The 12,758-nt window shown below is 44.2% G+C and overlaps 1 protein-coding gene across 6 annotated transcripts in view; it reads left to right on the top strand.

The window, feature by feature from the left end:
- NRIP1 (nuclear receptor interacting protein 1) overlaps window positions 1–12,758 on the top strand; it is a 113,146-nt gene that overhangs the window by 19,970 nt on the left and 80,418 nt on the right. For 2 of the 6 annotated variants that reach the window (XM_056559402.1, XM_056559395.1), the window contains exon 1: window positions 2,509–2,730. The exons of the other annotated variants lie outside the window; for them this stretch is intronic. The gene's annotated coding sequence lies outside the window, so the exon portion shown is untranslated. Of the gene's footprint in view, window positions 1–2,508; window positions 2,731–12,758 lie in introns of those variants that run through there. 6 annotated transcript variants of the gene reach the window in all.

The following is a 12,758-nucleotide window of genomic DNA, read 5'->3' as shown; positions in this document are numbered from 1 at the left end:
TGTGGAGCAGACTGGGGGGGATGTCTGGGATTGTGATCAGACCTGATAGCAATGAGGTAATGCTGTATGTGGAGCTGGCACTGTGACATGACACAGCTGGGGGTTATCTGCCCTGCCCCCGGGGATTGGGGAGGGGGTACTTACAGGAAATGGGGGTCTGCACTACCCTGGAGGGGGCTCCAACCTGAGCTGTCACAATGGAGCAGGGTGGGGGAGTGAAACTAGGTTGCAGACTTTGTTATTGTCAGGGTGTGCGCTCAGACTTGTTTGTTGCATCTTCATTTGTTACATTGTATCTTGTTGTTTATTGTTATTGTTCACAACAAAAATAATAATGTTTTTATATTACTAATACTTTTATAGCGCCAACCTATACTGCAGTGCTGTCAAAAATGGCACCAACATATACTGCAGTGCTTTGGAAGTGTTGGATATGTTCATATGGCACCAACATATACTAAATGGTAATAGTGTGTATTAGTATAGCACCTATGTGTACGCCATTGTTTCCCAACCAGTGTGCCTCCAGCTGTTTCAAAACTACAACTCCCAGCATGCCCGGACAGCCTTCGGCTGTCCGGGCATGCTGGGAGTTGTAGTTTTGCAAAACCATTTAGTATATGTTGGTGCCATATTAACATATCACACTGGGAGTTGTTGTTTTGCAACAGCTGGAGGCACCCTGGTTGGGAAACACTGGTGTACTCTGTGGTGTTTTACAATTTGGAACAGTAATAACATCATTTTGAAATAGCACCAACATAGACCGAAGAGGAAGCAATGATATGAATGTACCTCCAATATCTAACATTATATAAGAGAGCACAGTGTTTCCCAACCAGTGTGCCTCCAGCTGTTGCAAAACTACAACTCCCAGCATGCCTGGACAGCCTTGGCACACTGATCTGGGCAGTGATACCAGTATATAGATATGGCATCAACCTATACTACAGTATTGTACAATCTTGCAGATTTAGTAACTTAGCTTAACTTTGTAGGCAGAAAATAAAAAATAAAAAAATAAAAAAAAAATATATATATATATATATATATATTCGAGTGCTGCGGTCCTTTCACAACTCTCTCTCTCTCTATCTATCTATCTATCTATCTATCTATCTATATCTCACCAACCCATACTGTATAGATGACACCAACACATACTGTAGAGCAGAACTTTACCCGCTGTGGGTATAACTATATATTGGTATGGCACTACTATATGACGTCTATATAGAAAAACTACAACTCCCAGCAGTATGTCTGGCTGTCCGGGCATGCTGGGAAATGGTTGCAACAGTATGTTGGAAGTTGTAGTTTTGCAACAGCTGGAGGCACACTGCTTGAGAAACACTGCGCTCTCTTATATAATGTTAGATATTGGAGGTACATTCATATCACTGCTTCCTCTTAAAAGTAACGCACTTCGGTCTATGTTGGTGCTATATCAAAATGATGTTATTACTGTTCCAAATTGTAAAACCCCACAGAGTACACCAGTGTTTCCCAACCAGGGTGCCTCCAGCTGTTGCATAACAACAACTCCCAGTGTGATCTGTTCTTATGGCACCAATATATACTAAATGGTTTTGCAAAACTACAACTGCCAGTATGCCCGGATAGCCTTCTGCTGTCTGGGCATACTGGGAGTTGTAGTTTTGCAACAGCTGGAGGCACACTGGTTGGGAAACATTGCTGTAGTGCTTCACAATCAAGAGAAGTAATACCACAATAGTGATATGGCACCAACATATACCAAAGAGCTTTTCTATTAAAAGTAGTGTATATTTACAAAGCATCAAGGTATACTGTTGTGCTTTACCGTCTAGGGCAGTGGTCTCCAACCTGCGGACCTCCAGATGTTGCAAAACTACAACTCCCAGCATGCCCGGACAGCCAACGGCTGTCCAGGCATGCTGGGAGTTGTAGTTTTGCAACATCTGGAGGTCCGCAGGTTGAACACCACTGGTCTAGGGGAATAATAAAAATATACAGATATGGCACCAACATATTCTGCAGAGCTTTACTATCAAGTGGTTGTAATGTTTGGATCCTACGAATAATCTGCAGACTATCATGTCTAATTTGTGTTTCACCCCAGTGCTTTACATCAGTGTTTCCCAACCAGGGTGCCTCCAGCTGTTGCAAAACTACAACTCCCAGCATGCCTGGACAGCCGAAGGCTGTCCAGGCATGCTGGGAGTTGTAGTTTTGCAACAGCTGGAGGCACCCTGGTTGGGAAACACTGATTTACAGTCAGGACGTATGTATGTTGGTATATCCCCAATATAGTTTGCTGTCAGTAGAAGCAGCAAATGTCAAACAATCTAACACGATTGCATGTGATTATAGGGGGAGATTTATCAAAAGTTGCCCAGTTGCCCATAGCAACCAATCAGATGGCTTCTTTCATTTTGCAGAGGCCTTGTTAAAAATGAAAGAAGCGATCTGATTGGTTGCTATGGGCAACTGGACAGGTTTTGATCAATCTCCCCCATAGAGTGCGAGCTCCGCAGACCAGACCGTGCTTTCACAATGCTTGACTGTTGGGGTTTTTGATTTATTGCGTGTGGCAGCCGCAGTTAATCTCCTTGGAGGGGTGATGGGGGTTACATAGTACAGAACAACCTCAAAGTCATGTACAGGAGGGAAAATGACTGTTCCAGTGACTCATGCTGACGGCCCAATAACTGGCAGCACTCCCAAGTTACGGTTGTAGTCATCACACAAGTGCGGTTTTCTTTAACCACAGCTGGCTTCCCCTGCATTGTTTTGCCCTTATATTGCAATTTAAGATGTCACATTTCATGTAACACAAATGTTGGAGACAGAACAATTGGTTCTTTTAGCCTTGGAACAAATTGTGATCCCTCCTTACCAAAAATAGCGCAGAGAAGCGGCCATTCAGCGTCACTTCACGCTTCGCGTTCACCAAATAATGACGATTTTCTTACTTTAGATATGTGGTGTTGAGGCACTTTTTAAAATTCATATCCAAAATTCAAATTCGTCGCAGAGCTGGGTTTGCCATTTGCCTTGTGTTGTGCTATCAATACGCAATAGCTGTGGTTTTTATTTACATGGCACTGCAGTTCTTAATTTATCTTCGTGTACTATACAAAGACATAAATAAGTTAATTAAATAATTAAAAATATATAGTGTATATATAGCGTGTGTGTGTGTGTATATATAATATATATATATATATATATATATATATATATATATATATATATATATATATATATATATTAGGGATCGACCGATATAGATTTTTTTAGGGCCGATACCGATAATCTGTGACCTTTCAGGCCGATAACCGATAATTTATACGGGAATATCGGTATAAGTTATCGGCTGTTTCCCCCGTAGGACGTCGCAGGAGCCAGAAGTAGGGCGGACCCCGGGAACAGGTAATTATAAAACCGGGGATGAGGGAGGGGATGGGGGAGGCAATGGGGCAGCGGCGGTCTCTGTCCGGGGAGGCGGGGGGCGTGACTTTATCGGCAAGGTAATTGCCGATACCAATAATGTCCAAAATCGTGAATATCGGCTGATAATATCGGCCAAACCGATAATCGGTCGATCCCTCAAATATATATATATATATATATATGTGTGTGTGTTAGTGTAGCTCTAATGACAGCCCTGTCTATATGCAGCTAGATATATTCCTCCAACCTATGTCTGCATATTTGGATGGGTTTGCCAATCAGGAGTATGGAAAAGCTGGGTCAGAGTACATGTTCTGCGTTGAAGAACATCAATGATTACAATAACCAACTCATCTTAGACCAGCGTTCTCCAACCTGTGGTTCTCCAGTGAGTCACAGGTTATAGAAGCAATATATGCCACATATATCAGAAGATTAAAAAAAATATGTATATGTATATTAAAAAAAAATATATAATATAATAAATATATATAATATAATAAAAAAAATAAAAAAAAAATATATATATATATATATATATATATATATATATATATATATCCGCTTCTTTTGAACATACCCTGAAACTGAACATGTAAAAATGATACCTCTAGAGCAGTGGTCTCCAAACTGTCAACCTCTAGATGTAGCAAAACTACAACTCCCAGCATGCCCCAACAGCTGTCTGGGCATGCTGGGAGATTTCGTTTTGCAGCAGCTTTGAAGTCCACAGTTTGAAGACCACTGCTGACAGCCATCTCTCCTGATCCCTCCATACACAAAGGGGAGAGGAGATATCGGCTGCCAGACACCTCCTGGGACTGGATTATCTTCCTGTGACGAAATGGATGGGGCAGTTGAAAGCCAACATGCCTGATCATTCTCTCTGCAAAGTCTTCTGTCGGAGAAGAGTCAAGGGCCCCATATACACTACGTGGTCATCCTCTTTCAGCTGACATGTATCTATTGTGTGTGACCAGCTTAGACTCACAAGGGTATCCCCATGTTACTAGCGCCAAGGGATGTTGAGAGTGATAGTCCCTTTTTTTTTTTTTGTAGATGTTGGTTGGTGATAGTTCTAATGCCTGGACCCTCCGAGATGCTACTTGACACGTCAGAAGAACAATGTATACATACCCTTTATTGTCTGTTCCTATACAAGTTTGACCAGTGTTTTCTAAACAGAGTGCATCCACTTGTTGCAAAACTACAACTCCCAGCATGCACGGACAGCCGATGGCTGTCCGGGCATGCTGGGAGTTGTAGTTTTGCAACAAGTGGACGCACTCTGTTTAGAAAACCTAGATTTATACATAGTTACTGTCTGGAGTAACTACAGATCACAGAAAGCTCAGTAACAAATTGGCTACCGAGTCCTTGCTCAGACTTGTAGTTTCCAAGAACCGGCGTCATCCAGCAGCCTATGCCAGACCCTTTCGGCTGCGTTGCACTCCGGGCTTTTTATAGTTGTTTTCCCTGTTTTGTTTATATATAGGTATTTTTATAATCTCAGATTATGAAGGTGGGATGATTTACGTTATCTGTAAGAGCATTGGCCTTCTGGAGAACATGATCCCATCACTGAGTCGTCATCTCCTATGAGTCAGTGTTTATCGCCCTCAAAATAGCAGCCAGCACAGCAATGGGCGTTTTAGATTTGGGGGGGGGGGGGGGGGGGGGGGACTATGGTCGTGCAGTGTTTCCGGTATCAGACTTAAAAAAAGGACAAGGAAATGTAAATATCAGACCACTCAACGTTGACCATACTGTCCCCAATGCGAATAATTCAATTAGATATGTGTAGAATTGTCGGTGATCCATGTCCCAGCACTGGCCTTTGTGAAAGGAGATTAGGGCTGATGGACTAATGTTTATTTTAAAGACACGGCGCGTTAACTCCCTAATGCTATTTTGCGTGCCCTGGTTTAAATCGTCATCGCAGTATTAGGTGGCATACACCTTTTGTGATTGTGGCGGCACTTTTTTTTTCCCATGCTGTGCATACCATAGAGTATTCTTTGACTTCTTCCTCAGAATGCCATGTCATGAAATGTTCTACTATCTTATCTAAGAGATTCCTCGGTGTTCTTGATTAGAAATCCATGGCAGTATACTTTATATACTGTGATATAACCAGTAGCCGGGCTGCGGTGCTCACTGTCTGGCCTTTGCTACATGAATCATGTGCTGTAGTCTAGTTGTAGATAATAAATATATAATTTATTATTATTTTTTTTTTAATAGAAGGTTGTGGCATATATTGATCCATTTGTAAGGGTGCTTTCACACTACGTTTGTAGTGTACGATTGCTGGATCCAGTTGGGAGGGGCGAAAACCGTCCGCTCCCGTATCCCAGCCGGATCCAGCCCGAACCCAATTCCTTTCAATGAGCCGACCGGAGTCAAACGCTGACTCCGGTTGTCTCATTTTTCCCCGAATACGGTTTTCTGACCGGACCTAGAACCGTGGTATACCACGGTTTTAGGTCCGGTCAGAAAACTGTATACGGGGCAAAAATGAGACAACCGGAGTCAGCGTTTGACTCCGGTCGGCTCATTGAAATGAATGGGGTTCAGGCTGGATCCGGCTGGGATACGGGAGCGGCCGGTTTTCGCCCCTCCCAACCGGATCCAGCAACCGTACACTACAATCGTAGTGTGAAAGCACCCTAAGAAGGGTCTTTTGGTTAAAGTGATCACCTATCTATGATCCCACCGCACACGCTCCATTGATTTCTATAGGAGCACCAAAAAGACCCAAATACAGCGGCGCTCTCATATCGCATGTGTGCCGTCTACACGTAGGCGACACACGCTTCTTACTGAGAGAGCCGGGGTCCTGTTCTAGAGATCACGGGGTCTTGTGGATACGGGATAAATACATTTTGGCTGCAATACATCTTTAAATAATAATCATAGATGGGAGATCACTTTAACCAGAAGACCCTTCTTACAAATGGATCAATATATACCACAACCTCCTATTAAAAAAAATAAAATAAAAAAAATTATATGTAATAATCATCTACAACTAGACAGGATACTGCACATGATGTAGCGAAGGCCAGACAGTGAGCACCGCAGCCCGGCTACTGGTTATATCACAGTATATAAAGTATACTGCCATGGCTTTCTAATCAAGAACACCTCTAAGATAAGATAATAGAACATTTCATGCTCCTCACTCAGAGCTGGGTCCTATTCCAGAGATTGCAGGGGGTCACAACGGTCGGACCCCCCGCGATCAGCTACTTATCCCCTATCCTGTGCATAGGGGATAAGTAAATTTTGGCTGCAGTACTTCTTTAAAGGGGTATTCCAGGCAAAACCTTTTTTTTATATATATCAACTGGCTCCGGAAAGTTAAACAAATTTGTAAATTACTTCTATTAAAAAAATCTTAATCCTTCCAATAGTTATTAGCTTCTGAAGTTTTCTGTCTAACTGCTCAATAATGATGTCACGTCCCAGGAGCTGTGCATGATGGGAAAATATCCCCATAGGAGCTACACAGCTCCCGGGACGGGAGTCATCAGAAAGCAGTTAGACAGAAAACAACAACTCAACTTCAGAAGCTAATAACTATTGGAAGGATTAAGATTTTTTAATAGAAGTAATTTACAAATCTGTTTAACTTTCCGGAGCCAGTTGATACATAAAGAAAAGTTTTGGCCTGGAATACCCCTTTAATGATTGTGCTGCTTGACTGAGATCAATATTACCCCCATAATAGAGCTACCCGGTTGTATATGGGTAGGGTCAGCCGTGCCTTATTTTGCTGTATATTTGCTGCTTCATATTTTCCATATATGGAAGTTAATGGTTAGCGAAATCAGCTGCATATATTATTTTGCTACCCATTGACTTTATTAACCCTAAGGCCATGTTCAGACGACGGAATTTCTGTGCGGAATTCAGCAGGAAATTCTGCCGATATTTGCTGCCCATTCACATAAAGGAAAACGGCCACCCGTTCACCCGCACTATAACCCGATACACCAGTATCTGATTATATACCTACCTGCAGTCCGGAGCTCCAAAGGTCCCCCCTCTTCCAGCGCTGACTTACGCTTTGAGGTGGGCCGCCGGCTGGATTTGAATATTTATAAGCACTGGTCAAGTGAGCGCTCGTGTCTACTGAGCGGTCACGTGACCGGGGCTTCCGAATATTTAAATCTAGCTGGCGGGCGCGCCTCAAAGCGCAAGTAAGCACTGGAAGAGGGGGGACCTTTGGGGGATTTGAGCTCCGGACTGATATAACTAGGTAGGTATAGCAGTCCGAGACCCCGCATTGGTCTCCTGTTCACCCACACTATAACCCAGTGTATTGGGTTAGTGCGGGTAAACTGGTTACCGTTTTCCTTTAAATGGGATTGTGATGTCCCATTTATACAGCGGAATTTCTGCGTTCTGGAAAATAAAGACCAGTTAAATTTGGGGAATTGCAGTCGGAAACCCATTGCACTCGATGGGCTTGAATTTCAGCAGAATTCTGTGTTTAGAGAACGTGGAATTCCACTACAATTCAGCGGAATTTCAAAATACTGTTAAGCAAGCTTGGCAGAATTCCGCCATGTGAACATGGCCTAAAGGGGAAATATGACACGTGATTTTCGAGAAGAACAAGGGAGTCCTTAGCCTTAATATAAGGAGCTGTCCCATCTGGATCTGTAGTACCAAGTTCTTGTTCATGTCCACACTAGGACATTTTTGGGCATGCCTTTTGGTGCCAACTTTCAGATTGGAAAATAGTTGCTTTGTTCTCCTTTGGAATTGAGTGCTAGGACTAATCTGTGACATTATTGGTCTTCTGTCAAATGTTTGTTCAGCTAAGTGCTCATGCCATAAAAAGTGACCTCTGTGACTGTAAGGGGTCCGGTCACACATAAAATAGTCGGTGAGGAGTAAAGGCGCCTAGATTATAAGGGGTGAAATAGGCAAACTATTTTTTTTCCACCTTTTTATTTGTGTAGTGGCAATGTGTATGTGTGCCAAATTTGTCAAATGGTTGAATTGCAGGTGATAAGTATGGTGCTAGTACACGTTTTTTCAGTGCACCATATTGTATGGTTCCTCATCTGTGATATTTTATGCTACAAAATGTGCGACTTTTTTCAAATGCTGTGCACAACCAGTTTTGTAAGCCAGGTCTAGGCTGGTGTAAGATTGGGACAAATCACACATGATATATTCACTGCAAAAATGTTACCAGACCATGGCATACCGTATATACTCGAGTATAAGCCGACCCGAATATGAGCCGAGGCCCCTAATTTCACCCCAAAAACCCAGGAAAAGTTATTGACTCGACTATAAGACTAGGGTGGGAAATACATCATCCCCCCCCCCCCCCCCCCCCCCCCTACATCATCACCGCCTGTCATCATCACCGCCTGTCATCATTTCCCCCCCCCCCCCCCCCCCCCCAATATCATCACCGGTTGTCAATCCCTTTATCAGTGGTCTTCAACCTGCGGACCTCCCAGCATGCCCGGACAGTTGTAGTTTTGCAACATCTGGAGGTCCGCAGGTTGAAGACCACTGAGAAGGGATTGACAGCTGGTGATGATATTGGGGGGGGGGGGGGGGGAATGATGACCGTGGTCGGGATGATGTATTTCCCACCCTAGTCTTATAGTCGAGTCAATAACTTTTCCTGGGTTTTTGGGGTGAAATTAGGGGCCTCGGCTTATATTCGGGTCGGCTTATACTTGAGTATATACAGTATGCCATGGTCTGGTAACATTTTTGCAGTGAATATCTCATGTGTGATTTGTCCCAATCTTACACTGGTTAATATCATCCTGATTCTGAATAAAACCACTGTATACAGTGATCCCTCAACATACGATGGTAATTCGTTCCAAACGACCCATCGTTTGTCGAATCCATCGTATGTTGAGGGATCCGTGCAATGTAAAGTATAGGAAGCTGTACTCACCTGTCCCCGCTGCTCCGCACCAGGTCCTCACCGCTCCCGATGCTGTCCCAGGGGCTCCCGATGCTGTCCCGCTGCTCCGGTGTCTTCTTCGCGATCCTCCGGTATCTTGCGCATCTTCTGCAGGGTCTGGGCCTCGCTTTCTGGTGACGTTATTACGCTGCTGCGCCGGCGAGGCGTGCGTAGTGACGTAATAACGACGCCGGAAAGCGAGGCCCGGACCCTGGAGAAGATGCGCAAGACACCGGAGGATCGCGAAGTGGACCCGGAGCATCGGGAATAGGTAAGTGAACCTGCTGGGGCACATTACACTGCTATCCGACAGCAGCTTAAGCATTTTGTGCTGTCGGATAGCAGTTAATGCGATGGCCCCGACATATAAAAGCATCGTATGTCGATTTTTTATCATATGTCGGGGCCGGGGTCGTAGGTCGGGGGGTTACTGTACAGACTAAAATCCCCCCATACAGTGCCTATATAGTGGTGACCTGGCTCTGCACAGGTTCCGCAGACCATATCAGTAATTACATACAGTTACACCAAGTGATGTCATCTGTGATTGGAGTCGTTCACTTTTCCATTCTATGAATCTATGCTGGGAGTTGTAGTCTTGCAACAGCTGGAGGCACACAGGTTGGGGAACACGGGACCTGCATTCTCGTGATCTGTGGGGGTCCCAGCAGTAGGATCCTGACTGATAAAATACTGTGGGTAGGTGATGTGTTAGTTGTGGGAAAACCTCTTTAAAGGGGTACTCTGGTGCTATGACATCTTATCCCCTATCCAAAGGATAAGGGATAAGATGCCTGATCGCGGGGGTCCCGCTGCTGGGGACCCCCGTGATCTTGCACGCAGCACCCAGGTTACAATCAGTCCCCGGAGCATGTTTGTTCCGGGTCTGATTACAGATGTCACGCTCCCTCCCATAGGCTTGCATTGAGGGGGCGGAGCCGTGATGTCACAATGCTCTGGACCCCGTGATCGCCAGTAATCAGACCCGGAACAAACATGCTCCGGGGATTGATTGTAACCGGGGTGCTGCGTGCAAGATCACGGGGGTCCCCAGCGGCGGGACCCCCTCGATCAGTCTTAGCGCCAGAGTACCCCTTTAAGGCCTTGTTCAGATGGGTGTACTTTACCTCTGCCTGTATTCCAGATGTTATATCCAGACCCCCAGCAATTCTTCAGAACAAAACTTAGCACACTATAGATCTCTGTGGCATGTGTTGGAAGTCCGGTTTAGTAGAACTGCAGGGTTTTGGTCAGAATAGGCCCCGATATAACCACAAAAAATAAACTGTGAGGGTCCAAGAGGGAGACCCATTGCAGGTGAAGTATCCTAAAGTGGACAACCCCTTTAAAGACTAAGATGATGGATCAATGGCCTAGATTGATCAAAGTGTCGCCGAGCCGCGTCCCCCATAGTGCTTAGCATGGCCTGCAAATTGCCCATTATTGACCGGTCTTCTGCTTAGTAAAGATTTTCATATGTATTATTTCGCTGTAGAAGAGCTGTAATTCAGTTAACCTGTACCTGCTCCACTTATTATCTTTATGGTTTGTGAGTCATAAAATTATCTGTAGATATTTGCAGCGCTAAGCATTTTGCCCTTGGCTAGAAATGAGCTGCAGTGCTGAATACTACAGACCCTGACTTATGTGCGTGCAGGGGCCGGGTGTAATAAATAAATATATATATCTATCTATCTATCTATCTATCTATCCCTCATTCCAGACGAGCATTAACCTAGAGGAGGATGAAGTGTAAGGGCTCTGAACAGTAGGTATGAGTTAAATAAATCCAGGATGAATTCAAGGAATTTAAAGGCAACCGTGAAATGTAACGGTGGTGCGATCAGGTTTTACTATACTGAGGGTACTGCTGCATGGGAGATCTTGGCAGAGGTAAAAGCAGCATTTCTAAATGGGCGTTTGTGCCCAAGAGAGAGATTGCAAAGTTCCAATTTACCCCTGACACAGCTCTAAATGCCCAGCTTTCCTTTGAGGGCATGTTCACACTGCAAATAGATCTGTGCATGTATATTGATGCAGATGTGATGCACACTATATTCTGTTCAGTGAGAAGAATCTGTGTGGAAATGTGTCGGCCCCTTAATTTTACATTTATTTTGACTTATTTTCTTTCAATTCTGAAAAATCCATGGCACAGATTTATCAAAGAATGTCTACGGTAGAGCTATTTTCCCACGTTTATTTGGGTGGTGGGTTTGACTAGCGTGCATCTTATTTATCAAGAAGGTGCAGCAGGATGATGAATTTTGCGCAGCTCTGCTGTGGTGGGAAAAGCTCTTCTACCACATACACTTTATCTAGACGCTTGTGAGGGAGGGAAGTAGACACTTTCCCAGGTCCTGAATTTGGCAGATTAGGTGTTATTACTTTCACAGAGCTGCCTGGACATTTTTACTTGCATTTTAAATGCTACAATTAAATTTGATTGCGGTGTCTAAGGGGTTAAAGCCAGGCATCGCCGTGATTGGTGGGATTCCCGCAGCAGGCAACCTGCTGCTAGTAATAGCGTGTGAACGCACCCTAAGGGTACGTTCACTCTGGCGGATTTTTTTGCGGGTTTCCCACTGCGTATTTGAAAGTGGGCGGGCTCTTCTGGGCTGTCCATAGCAGATTGTCCGCAGCGGAATTTACGCTGCGGAAAATCCGCCACAGTCCCTACTGACTTCAATGGGGCTTGCGGAAGATTTTCCGCAGCGTAAATTCCTCCGTGGAAAATCTGCTGCGTATAGCCAAGTAGAGCCCGCACCCTTTCAAATACGCAGCGGAAAATTAGCTGCAGACTCCACTGGAATCAACTAAATGTGCCGCGGCTAAACTGGCAGCAGAGGTTTGCCTTTGTGAAAATACCCTTAAACACAAAGTGGTGACCACTGTTCACATTACAACAGAGATATATGCAGTTTGAGCTATTTTTTTAATATTTCTGTAGCGGTCACAGGCATCACCACTTCACGCGACACTTTCCTTCCTGATAACACGTGTGATAAGTCGTGTCCTTTCTGAACCTGCGGGGTTAGTGCAGTTTTACATGCAATCCTGAGTGACTAAGCTTCGGATAATCTCTGTTTACTGGCAGTAATGTTTTCGTTTCTACCATTACCTTTATCCTACTGTAGCTTGTGTGCACAGTACAGTATATACATATACACATATATATGTTAAGGTGCAGTATTCGAAATATGTAACAATGACAAAACTGTAGGAAATGTCCTTGCTATGAAAAATAAGCTAAGTTTTTCAGCAAAAGCTAGAAAAGACTCGGCATGGAGATGTCCTACTGAATGACACGGTTATGTGGGGTTATAGATTGTCGTTAGAGATGAGCGAATTTACAGTAAATTAGATTTGTCAC

The sequence above is a fragment of the Hyla sarda genome, chromosome 2 (assembly GCF_029499605.1).
Source record: "Hyla sarda isolate aHylSar1 chromosome 2, aHylSar1.hap1, whole genome shotgun sequence".
Classification (NCBI taxonomy): domain Eukaryota; kingdom Metazoa; phylum Chordata; class Amphibia; order Anura; family Hylidae; genus Hyla; species Hyla sarda.
Note: the sequence above shows the minus strand (reverse complement) of the source record. Positions and strands in the feature narration are given on the sequence as shown.